Source organism: Podarcis pityusensis, assembly GCF_964106645.2.
Source record: "Podarcis pityusensis genome assembly, chromosome: 11".
In the NCBI taxonomy this organism is placed as follows: domain Eukaryota; kingdom Metazoa; phylum Chordata; class Lepidosauria; order Squamata; family Lacertidae; genus Podarcis; species Podarcis pityusensis.
Window position 1 is genome coordinate 35814803 of NC_138036.1, and position 10374 is coordinate 35825176.

At 37.8% G+C, this 10374-nt stretch overlaps 1 long non-coding RNA gene across 2 annotated transcripts; it reads right to left on the reverse strand.

Moving 5' to 3' along the window:
• Window positions 1–1503: 1503 nt before the first annotated feature.
• Window positions 1504–8976, reverse strand: LOC308458419. 2 transcript variants are annotated; one of them, XR_013977385.1, is made up of 4 exons: window positions 8934–8976; window positions 8452–8493; window positions 7338–7433; window positions 1504–5733 (listed from the first exon to the last, which is right to left on the reverse strand). It is a non-coding gene; the product is annotated as an uncharacterized lncRNA (long non-coding RNA). The 2 variants fall into 2 exon arrangements; XR_013977386.1 differs by lacking the exon at window positions 8452–8493 and having other exon boundaries at window positions 8934–8973.
• Window positions 8977–10374: the final 1398 nt, after the last annotated feature.

Here is a 10374-nt window from a genome sequence, read left to right on the forward strand (position 1 = left end):
AGCAATAACAGCATCTAATTAGGTATTGCTTAGCATTAAGTAATGATCCGAAGACGAGTCTCCCAGAAACCATAGCTAGAACAACAGTACAGTGGTGCCCCGCAAGACGAATGCCTCGCAAGACGGAAAACTCGCTAGACGAAAGGGTTTTCCATTTTTTGAGCTGCTTCGCAAGACGAATTTCCCTATGGGCTTGCTTCACAAGACGAAAAACGAAAACGTCTTGCAAGTTTGTTTCCTTTTCCTTAACACCGTTAATACAGTTGCGACTTGACTTCAAGGAGCAACTCATAGAACGCGGTGTGATAGCCTTTTTTGAGGTTTTTGAAGACTTTGGTGATTTTTGAAGCTTTTTCCAAAACTTCTTTTAAACTTTTAAAACTTTTTTGGGGGGTTTTGGATTTGGGGTTGGGGTGTTTGGAATTCAAGGACTTGGTGTTGGGGAGGGGTTTGCAAGAATCTGGAAGCTTGTGTGTGTTTTTCTGAATTTTTATGATTTTCTGTGACCATTGGGCCACTCTGCTGTTTTTTTAAAAAAATTCTGGATTTGAATTTCTGTGTGGTGGGTGGCTGGGGGAACAGTTGAGGAGGGGTTTGCAAGAATCTGGAAGCTTGTGTGGTTTTTTTCTGAATTTTTATGATTTTCTGTGACCATTGGGCCACTCTGCTGTTTTTTTAAAAAAATTCTGGATTTGAATTTCTGTGTGGTGGGTGGCTGGGGGAACAGTTGAGGAGGGGGTTCTTCAGCAAGAAGCAAAGAGTGGAAGAGGAAGCTTCTTCGAGTTGTCCCCCAGAGTCTTAGAAAATGTACTGTACACTTTGTTGATTTTTAAATGTTTTTCTGTCATGTTTAGAAACTTAATTTATTGTTCTTTCAGTTTTTGAAATGCTCTTTACAGTATGTGTGACTTTAAAGAGCACTTAATAAACTCTTGTTGTACCAAATGTGGCTTTGTTTGGACTTTTTTTGACCATAGGAACGCATTAATTGGATTTCAATGCATTCCTATGGGATTTCGTGCTTCGCAAGACGAAAAATTCGCTTGACGAAAAAACTCACGGAACGAATTAATTTCGTCTTGTGAGGCACCACTGTATGGTTTAATTGACCACAGCTATGGAGTAATCAGTAGGGTGAAAAATAAATAGCTTAGTATATGGTTTGCTACAAGGTGCTGAAATGTAAAGTGGTTCTTATAAGCACTACAGAATTAAAAGGGACCTCTTATGCTTCTCTGACTTTATGACACATATATGGCCTAATCACCAAGACATTACCTCTAGCCCATTTTCAACATATGCCATCTCCTGTTTTAAAACAACTCTCATTTATAGCCATGCATTCTCAATTGTACATCTACTCCTAAACAAGAGCCAAAACAGTATTTGAAAATGAACTTCATTTCGGAAATAAAATAAAATGGACACTTTTCTGTTAAAGTGAGTTTGTTATATTATTAAATATGTAGAATTATCACCACCATGAAAAGGGACAGCGTTTATGGCATGACTTGGGTATATAAATGAATGCTTCCTTAAATAAGTTAAACACACACTGTTTTATTTGAATGTTTCATTCTGTTTCTGCTATTAAACGGGAACTAAAAAACCCAACTTCAGTCAATCAGTAAACAGGATCATTACTTCTGTTTCAGATTCCAAATCAAGGGTTTCATTTCATTTTCCTAGCACAATAATGCATACAGATGAGGAAGTCACATTGCAAATAACTTGTATCAGAATGGTATTTACTATGCTTATGGTAAGTAATTGACATTATTGACTTAATTCAGGGATGTAGAAAAACACCAAGACTAAATTGATGGGAAGAATGAAGAAGTGCATCAGTGTGTTAAAAATCTGAAATCAGAGTAAAGCCCATTATTTAGTTTGTAACTTAAATATACATATGCACATATGGGTATAGAAATGTACAAATAATGCATATGATATGGATTCTAATTTCCCACAGGGCAAACAGAAGAATACTGATGGTTCAAATGTGTATTCTAGGATTCATTATCAATATACTATACTACAAATGTTGGATACGTACTATGGAGTTACTGTCCCCATTCAACTTGTTCCATTAGCAGCTAATGGCCATATAAGGTTTTTTTATCATTTTATTGCTCAAAGGATCTTTATTATTGAAAATTATATTTTAATGTTGTGGATCAGATCACCCAAACTGAAAATGTGACTCAGTCATTGGGTGACTTGCCACACACTTCCTTGTTATTTTTTGCATTACTTCCCAAACTGAAGATTAGCATCACTTTGTGGGTCACAAGTGCCTTGCTGGTCCAGAACAAAGTCAACCAAAAGCCTTTTCTGTTGAGTCCTTTTTCAGGGATTCTTTTAGGTGAAATTGTCCCAGGACTTACATATGGAGGGAGCCATGTCAGCAGTGACAAACAGTACATTCAAATGGGCAGGTTGATGTTCAAATGGGTATACAACTCTTGGGCATCTCACAGTCTTATGGGCAAGGAGCATTACACACACACAAAAACAACTTGTGAAGAACTGTGTGTGGGGAGCTTCTAAAATAGTATTGACTTCTTAGGGTGGCCATTTTCTCAAAGGTGGTGCCATCTTGGAGAAACACAGCTGATGCTTCTCTTTGAAGTGGCACCATCTTGGAGTCATTCCTTGGCTGACAGAAGAGGAGCAATGAGGAAGCAACAAATGTAGCTACCAATGAATTTACTTTGCTACATGGAGTAGGCGGTCTCGCCCTGCCTTGAGATCAATTGGGCTGCCTTTAGGCAAGAACAAATGCTTACAGCCATTTTCATCTTAACTTCAAAACTCCTGGTAGTCATCAGAAGGTTGGACTTCTTCTGGGTTTGTTCAGATAGGATTTAATCTGCATTTAGCAACCTAATGTACCGTACTTCCAGGGTCAAGGCTGCATTTCTGACAGAGCCGGCCCTCCCATTACACAGGGAGAGTGCTCAGGCCCTGCTTGCCACTGTTTGGGCCTGGCCACTGTGAAAGCAGCATGATGGAATGATCCAGCAGAGTTATTCTTATGTTCTTAGGCCATTATTAGGTCTCAGGCAGCTGATTTGGGGGGTCATGAAAGGCCAGCAAATTGTCAAGTATTTAATGTATGACAGTGGTACCTCAGGTTAATAACTTAATTCGTTCCAGAGGTCCGTTCTTAACCTGAAACTGTTCTTAACCTGAGACACCACTTTAGCTAATGGGGCCTCCCACTGCTGCCACACCACCACCGTGCAATTTCTGTTCTCATCCTGAAGCAAAGTTCTTAACCCGAGGTACTATTTCTGGCTTAGCGGAGTCTATAACCTGAAGCGTCTGTAACCTGAAGCGTCTGTAACCCGAGGTACCACTGTATTGTATTTTACTGTCATGACGGGAGAGGGGTACTTGTGGGATCTACTGCCTCAGGTGTTGAAATAACTTGTCTGGCCTCTGGTACTGTGCATCTTAACTTTGTGAGGAGGGCACCATTTGTTAATCCTCCTCAGGCTGGAAAATGTCTTCAGCAAGCTCTTGCTCCAGGGAATGTGAAGTAATAGTTATAAGATGTACTCTGTGCACAAAGTATGGTGACTTTAGAACAAACTTAAATAAACACCAGGCATGACTAAAGCCCACCAGAAAATGGTCTTCCGCTGCCTCAGGGCCTGGTCTCGAGAGCTTTGTGGAAGGCCTGGCCTGAAATTATTCCAGACCCTGGTGAAATATAAAACATAGACCGGACACCCTAGCATTCCAACAGAAAAGAAAAGTAAAATTCTGAGCATGAAAATGATACATTTTCCTCAGTACACAGCCATCCTTCAAATAACTAAAGGTCAACCTAGGCTTGATGAGAATTGCCTAAATACAAATAGCATGCAGTTCTTTGGTTATGCAAGAAGCAGGTGTGGGGAAGCCCAAACAGCCTCAGGACTATTCGGTTAGAGAGGGAAAGTTTAATTCCATCTCTCCATGCTAAAGTTTGGACAAAAGATGCCTCTCTCTGAAGCTGCAATTTGCAGCCCAAGGGAAATATCTTTTGGTGCCAATAGGCAATTCCGCCCCCTGCCCCAAGCTAAATTTAGCTCCAAGAGGAAAGCTTTTCTTCACACAGCAGCAAAGGAAGAAAGGGTTAAATTTCCCCTCCATGTCTGTTCTGATCCCATTATTATCACACACACACCCATGATGCAATAAATATTTTTAAAAGTCTGCATGTTTGCTGCAAAAACTCATTTAAGATCACTGAATAAATAGAAAGTTATTTGCACAGATGCATATACATGTTTAAAGTCTGTACTCCTAAAAAGGGTCATTGTTTTATATATATTGTATTTTACTCAATAATTTAGTAGGAGCCTTTGTGAGCCTAATAATATATAGGGAATATTCATATGCAGATAAAGGAGGCATTAAGAATCTTTCACAATGACAAATAACTCATTCAGCTCCTCCTGATAAGGTTAAGAAATGGAGAGTTTGGCTTCCCTGCAGAAATCCTTTCCCCTTTCCCCTTCCTTAGAGAGAGAGGGGTCCACATCCTCTTCCACAATAAAATGTTATTTTTATGGATCCATTATTTTACTTGCATCTCGTTGTCATTGCATATTCATGCCTTCATGACATTATGTCATTGTTATGAATGTATATAAAAATACTATATAAATCATCCTAATGAGATAAACAATCAGTAGGGCCACCTCTTAATCATACCAGTCATCATTTTGTGACCAGGATACATTGCAAACACACAGTGCAGACTACAAAGAATGTTATGCAACAGTATTATTTGACCATGTCACTCCTAACAAACCCAGTCGATAGTGTTCATGTCATGACTCGACTCGAAATATCTCAGGGGTTACCCCAACGAAGCACCCTCGGATCGGTGCAACTCCTGTGTGTAGGTAAAGCCTATAAAATCCCAAAGAGCCTGCTTGTCGTTAACTAGCTTATTTCACTTCCTTCCATCCTCAGTAGACAGCATTAATTCTGTTTCTAATTAGAATTGCACAATTTAATTCTTCTGCTCTGGGCTATACAGAAGATATGGTTCATGTAACAGCAGCTTGGAGCGTACACACTTCTTGTAATCTGTTTGTAACTTGTGCTGCAGATGCTCTAAGAGGCAGTACTTCTGATGTTACAAACTGCAGTTGGCCGTACACCAGGGATCATTTCCCCAGCATGCTCGAGGATCACTCTGCGAACCGCCCGCTGCGTTTCTCCAGTTGAAACCAATCTCACTGCTGCTGTAAAAGAGCTATGCTTCTGTTAGCAATGATGACTCAGTACATTACTGTGGATTTTCCTCCTTCTGTGAGTCAGGTATCAGATACAACAGCCAGTGGAATTTTCTGTTTGTTGTTCATCTTCCTGTAGCAAACCATTAACTTTAACTATATATATATATATGAAAATTATATCGAATTAAGCGTCCGTCAAGCCAATTCCTGGGGTGGGGTAGCTTTATTAAATAACCACTGAAGCGATCCAAGAGGAAATGCTTCTTGTGAGCCTGGTCAAAACACACAGAAAATATAATGTGTTCTCTTTGTACTGCATTACTGCAGGCAGAATGTCTTGTAGAAGATAAATGGACCAATCCAAAAGATCCAGATGCACATGGATATCTGACACATGCAGGCTTCCCAGATCATTTCAGTGGAGGAATCATTTATTTATCCAGACAGCAACAGAAGCCAAGTCCTCCAAAGGGTTCACTGTCCATTTGTCTGTCTACAAATCAGAATAGAGTTGTTGAAGTACAAAAAAACTCCAATCATATACATACTGCACATTCTATTTATATCAATGGTTGATGTGGATTATATCAATGAATATCTACAAAGCTGCTTTCCTTCTATAACCATTTTCATATGGTGCTTCAAGTCTTCTTCCACCACAATAGCAACTTTTCCTTCTTCTTGAAAGCTTTATCCTACTACCTGACTTGAGCTATTGCTGATAGGCATAAATGCATGCTAGCGAACAAGCATTTATGAAAGCTTACACATGTTACACTATGCTTGTTTAATAATCAATCACGCAGTGTTCACCCAACATCTTTATATGCTGTCATTTTGATTGAGACAAAGTGCTCCACGCAGACTTGCATTGTACTAGAATAAAGGTGTGCTAATTGCAAGACAAACTTTTATGGTACGTATCTCTTGTGATTTATGACAAGAGGCTTTTTTCCTACATACTGAGAAAATGTCAGAATATGATACTGCTATGGTTTGAGGAGTTTGACCTGATTCACTTGCAACGCTAAGCCAAACCATGGCTAAGCATGAATGTGCAATTGTACAGCTATTCATAGCAAAGATCTTGGCCGTTTCACTTCTCTCCTGGTCCTGCTGCACTAATACCTAGTTTTGTTTAGAGGTTTGTTCAAATACAGGCTCATGGTTTGTCTCACTTCAGATAAACCACTAACCATACATGGCATGTGGCCTTCAAGGATGGATGCTGGTGTCTATTCACATCCACACTGGAAGATGGACAAAGTAATACATCTCTCTATACATCAGAGATGGAGAACATACAGCCTTTCAGATTCTGTTGAACTATAACCCCCATTATCTCTGAACACTGGCTGGAGCTGGAGTCCAAGAATGTCTAGAGGGCAACAGGTTCCCATCCTGTTATACAGACACTGCAGTGATGTGTATGTGGAGCGTTGCATGTGTGTCAGGGTTCTTCACAGCAAGCAGGGCCTGGATGCTTGGTTCACCCCAATAATACTAAGGTTGTGTGACATTTTACCACCTGAATCTTCTCAGCAGGTAGGAAAGGTAACATGTACACAGTTACAACATACAGAAAAGCTGAGGCAAGGATTTCAGCCCACAGCAAACTCTTAAAGGTATTTAACAGGAAACAACCGTTCTAACTATAACTAAGTGTCTCTGTAGGAAGACACACAAAGGGTTTAATTTAGCAACAGTCTGCACCATAAAATATTAGTCAAGTGCTAACATAGCCATTAATACTCTTTTTTAACAGAAGGCAATTTCACAGACTCATTTACCAACTGGAATCTCCCAAGTCTAGTTGGTAATTGTGCTTTTTATTCATCTCTGTAAATTCCATTTAGTGCTTTTTAGCTGTTTCTTAGCATAAATGCATTGAATGTTGTTAAATTGGATTAATAGGTTTTATATGTAATATATATTATGTATTCATTTAACTGGAGGTGTTTCAACTCATATTGCCGCAATCTCTTTTTTAAAATGTCGTTTTATTTTGCAGATTTTATTTTATGGACTTTTTTCCCCTCTGGAAAGACTTGCAGTATATGTTTATGATGTATGCTTTATAAATAGAGATATACTTACCATAGAAAGTTGGGGTTGTGGTCATCTTTAGCTCAGTTCACATTGTTTTGGCCTGAAGCAAGCCAAAGGAGAAAATCAATTCAGGTGCATTAGAACCTATATGAGAAATCACAAAAATATTGTAGGAGCATTTAAAAGAATTATGTAGCTGCTGTAACTTAAAATAGATACAAAGATAGGGCATTGTGCTCCAGCTCATATTCTCTAGAAATTTTATGTGCAGCATAGTAACATTTTAGTAGATGTGAGCCTAACATTTCTCATTATATCAATTGGACTTTCTCTACAAAAATGAAATGAGTAGACTGCTGTTTCAATGAAATCTGTTCTTAAAGAAATAAAAATAAATTAGATTCAGATTTAGCTGTGACATCAGTCAACAGCTCAGTTGGTTGATCCAAAGAAAGCTGATTGGCTCAATCACAAGTTTTTGTTATTAATATCCTACATTAATTTTACAAATTAAATTTCAAACTGTAACTCATTTATAGAAGATAGCAAATGATGCGGGGAATGAATTTATAAACCAACTTGGGAGGTTAATTTATCCTGAAAGGTAGTTTAGAAATCTGTTAACTAAAGGAGGAAAGGAGGTACATAAACACAAAATAATAATAATAACAGCAACTATTATAATTTAGTGTCAGTAGGGATGGGAGAGAAGCATTATTCAATTTATATTTAAATGTGAATCTCCCCATTCTCTGTCAGAAATAGCAGGCCACCCAAAAAAATAAGCAAAAAACACTTCTTCTTCTTGTTATTTATTTATTTATTTATTAAGTTTAAGAATCACACTTCCTTCAGAAGGAGCACAGATATGATATACAATAAAAGATAAAACAACCATGTATAAAAAATAAATAAAACACACACAAATAACCATTACTATCTATAAAATAACAAAACCATTCAAACACAGGAATCATTTGCAGCTGTTTGGCATTAAAATAACAGAATCTCTATCAACTAAACGCAAAAAAGGGATAACAATCCCAGCTCCAGGTGGGTGGGTGGGTGTTCCAAAGTGAGGGGGCCACCACAGAGAAGTCTGTGCCATATATCCCTGATTCATGTAACCTAGTAGCGGCCATGAACAAAACCCCATACCCACCAAATCTTAGGGAATGAGTTAGCTGGTATTGGAGGAGTTGCTCTTGGATTACATACATGCACACACACACAGAGAGAGAGAGAGAGAGAGAGAGAGAGAGAGAGAGAGAGAGAGTATTAGTGGATATAAAGATATTCACCAACATTCTCAAAATATGGCAATCTGGCAGTTTCAACATGCAAAGTGAATATTTGCTTTGTCCCAAGCCAACTAAAATTAGCCCCATTGAAGCAAGTGAGACCAATAATTTGTGACTAAATTTAATACCATTGTTGCCAGTCGAAGTTAGCCTGCATTTCTATGCACACTTACTTGGGAGTAAATTCTAATGAAGTAAATGGAACTTACTCCTCAGTAAAATTGTGCTGCATGTCACAACTAACTTTAGCTGAACTGGAGTGTTTACTTTGAATATAAATTTCTTTTTTAAAAAAAAAGAAAAGGAAAAAAAGGCTATACTAAAACAGATAGTTAATCCTTACCACCCAAGCCTGCCCACCTTCTGAGTCTCTTCTTTTCTTCTTTCTGCTATGTGGAAACAGTGTTCTTTTCATTCCTTACTGTGGTTTTCAGCCTTGACATTGTAGAGAACAGAGAGATACTGTGCAGTTCTAAGAATTATCACCAGTGTAGCTCCCAGCATGAATTGTCCTGTTCCCCTGTTATTGCCGCACACTAATAAAAGCTGAACAATATTTGCAGGTTTTGTGAGATAGAAAGAGTGATTCATATTTAATCTTACAGTTGTTCACTCTGGGAAAAAAACTTTCAATCTTCCATCTGATTCCAAATGTGTTCTTGTCATTTGCATACGAGGTATATTTTATTCAGATGTTTTTATCTCTGAAATCTATATCATTTGCTCGTTCTTGGGGAGAAGGTTGTCAGTGAACTGTTTATATACTCTGGCTTTGGGTATGGATTTGGCAGGCTTTTCCCTCCGCCCCCAAAAATCCTCACAAACAGCATGGAGGCTGTAGATTTCTGTTCTGAGCACAATAGATCAACAGCTTTATAACAGGCAGCAATTCCTTGATAATTATTGGACCTGCTTTTTTAAGTGTACCATTCTTAATTTAATGTAGAAATATATTAGCTGTGGCCTATTTCTTGCCACTTCCAATATGTGTACAGGTTTTTAATTTCTACACCAGGTTTAAATATGGTTTTAATGTCACTGTAGGAATAATAACATCAAAGAGTGACCACAATCCAGCAAGAAATTAGGTGTTTCTTAAGTCACACTAATCAGCGGAATGTTGACTGTGCATAACAGATTTAATTGTTTAACTGCTTTAATTGTTCTGCTGTCTTAATGGGATTGTTTTCTCGTGCAAAGAATATATGAATGTTTATATTTTAACTGGTTTTCACTTTGTAAACAGCTTAGAAGCCTCTCTTGACACTAAGCAGCATATAAATTAAATGATGAAGACCTTTCTGTTCCAGTAGGCATTTAAAGTAAGTTACATTATGCCTATTTATGGTGTTTATGTTTCTTTACCTGTGGTTTTTGTCTGTTTTAAACACCATGTTAGTTGATGGATGAATTATTCTATTGATTTTTTTGTAAATCAGTTTGTGACCAGCTGTGGTGAAAAGCAGGCTATAAAAATTGAAAATATATAAATGTGCATTGGTTTGGGACCAACATCTTTAATAATGATGCTACATATCAAAAATTATTCCCACCTCCAAAAACTATTATTATTATCATTATTATTATTATTATTATTATTATGAAATGTTGTTAGAATTCCTTAGTGTCCTTTGTTATTACTGTGTAACAATGTCGAAATAATACTGCCACAGCTACTATTATCTGTACTACAAGAATCATGATGGCAGGAAAATGAACTATTGTTCCCACAGAGAAATGACAAGCCTGAACTGAGTTTCAAACACCATACAGATCAAACTTGG